This window comes from Benincasa hispida, chromosome 5 (assembly GCF_027475165.1).
Source record: "Benincasa hispida cultivar pf3 chromosome 5, pf3_genome.v1.1, whole genome shotgun sequence".
Taxonomy (NCBI): domain Eukaryota; kingdom Viridiplantae; phylum Streptophyta; class Magnoliopsida; order Cucurbitales; family Cucurbitaceae; genus Benincasa; species Benincasa hispida.
This window is the reverse complement of record NC_143482.1, coordinates 65,533,528-65,535,653: the sequence shown is the minus strand read 5'-3', so window position 1 is coordinate 65,535,653 and position 2,126 is coordinate 65,533,528. Positions and strand designations below refer to the sequence as shown.

Genomic DNA, 2,126 nt, shown 5'->3' with positions numbered 1-2,126 from the left:
TTAAAGATCAAAATTTTTAAAATTTATAGATCAAAATAGAATCAGATTCAAAGGATAAAATAGAAACTAATTATTAATAATTCGGACGGCAGAAAGCCAGAAGGTACACGTGCCGTCCACCACGATCGTGACATTTAACACCGCCAACACGGAATTCTTTAACCGGACACCCTTTTAAAATAAATAAATAAACTAAATAAAGCTTCTGATGTCGGCGCCGGGCGGCTCCTGATACTCGCTAACGCACACATGTCGGTCACTGTTCAAATGAAAATCCAGTACCTTCTTTTTCTCCTCTCCACCGCTAGATTTTACCAACTATTTTTTTTCTATTCACATATTTTAAAAAATAATGCTACCCAATCAGGGAAAAATACTTCCACATAAATCTAAATTTCTCAAAAATATATTAATTAATAATTAAGTGATGATCATAAATGTAGAAATACGAAGAATTAAATTCTGAGTATCTTCATGAGGAACATTTTTTTGATTAGTTTCCAGCTTTAAAATTGAAGGTTACAGTCTTTCTTACAGAATTTTATAATAGCACTTAACGAGATTCACCACGAATTACAACATCTCTCAAGCTGCCACCAAAAAAAAAAAAAAGAGTAGAACGCTATTTCTTTTTTTTTCCTTTACAGCACGTTAATTCTTTCCCCCTTCCTAAATTTCTGACTAAATAAAAAATTTTAAAAAAAGAGACTAAATTAGCGGAGCAATCAAGCGTCCACCGGCGGAGCGAGATTAAGATCGAGATTCAGAATTTCCTTCGCCGGTCGGCAGTCAACCAACGACGATGAGTCCGAATCGCTCTGGATCCCGCCGGCGAACCTCGCCGTCAAATCCACCGTCGCCGGATCGAACCGTAAAGGATAGCCATGAGCGACGAACTCCGGTCTACCAAAAGCGTCCATAAACAAAACTGGACGAACGCCGCCGTCGCCGCCGGAGGCATTGCAGGCGACCTGATGTAAAAATTGCGGCTGAATGAACGGAAAAGTACGTCCGACGCCGTAGCTTCGCGCGATCTCCGGGGAGGGAGTTTTTTCTTGGCTAGAGGAGGAAGAAGACTCGACGGTGCTGCTAGGGCTAGGGCTTTGGTTGATCTTGCGAGGAGAAACGTCGATTAACTCTTCAGGGGGAGGAAAATTGGTTTTTGCCTTAGCACCGCGGAACTGGCGGGCGGCGGTATCGTAAGCACGCGCCGCCTCCTCAGCGGTGTCAAAAGTACCGAGCCAAACGCGGCTTTTCTTGCCGGGATCTCGGATCTCGGCGGCGTATCGGCCCCAAGGCCTCTTACGAACGCCGCGGAAATGGAGTTCTTTGACATTGTTGTTGGTGTTGGAAAGAGAAGGGAGCTTCTTGGTGGTTGATTTTTCCTTAGAAACCATGACGGTTGGTTCTATTTTGTTAAAACGAAGAGGGAGAGTGGTTGAAGGATCTGTATGTTTGTTTTGATGACACTGATTTGGGGATAAAATTAGGTGCGCTGGAACAATCTTTTATAGTAGCGCCATCCGGATGGAGGTGGGCCCTAGGGATGGATCAGGTTATTGTTTTTTTTTTCTTTTTTCTTTTTATTTCTTTTAAATAATAAATTTATTTGTTTATTTATTTGTAAATTTGTGAATTACAAAAAGAGGGATTAAGAGGGGAAAACAAGTACATAAGAAAATTTGACAGAAGTGAAGTAAATGTTTATAGGCTTAATATATCAATTTTCATCTCGTTTTTTTTTTTTTTTTAATTATAATTTTAGTTTATGTATCAATTTAGTTGCCGAAGATAATATAGTTTAATCGGAATTTTACTAAAAAAAAAATGTTTCAATTTAAATAAATTGGACCCTATTTTTACTTTGCTGGTGAATTAAAAAAAATATATATTGTTAAGATAAAGATTTAATGTATTCAAATGCTGTTTTTTTACAATTAAATCATTATTATTATTTTGACCAATTTTGATAAGAAAATAAAAAGATAATTTTGAATGATTAGATCCTAAAGTATGTGTTAATGATCAAATTTTTTGTTTTTATTATATCCAAAAACTAATTAAAAAGTAAGTGAAAATGTTGTTTATAACCAGATAAAAGTTAAGATTAGATCTTCATTTTTTTT

At 37.0% G+C, this 2,126-nt stretch overlaps 1 pseudogene across 1 annotated transcript; it reads right to left on the bottom strand.

The window, feature by feature from the left end:
- Window positions 1–471: 471 nt before the first annotated feature.
- LOC120077165 (ethylene-responsive transcription factor 4 pseudogene) lies at window positions 472–1,718 on the bottom strand (annotated as a pseudogene). Its single transcript, XR_016529793.1, has one exon. The product of XR_016529793.1 is annotated as an ethylene-responsive transcription factor 4 pseudogene (transcript).
- Window positions 1,719–2,126: the final 408 nt, after the last annotated feature.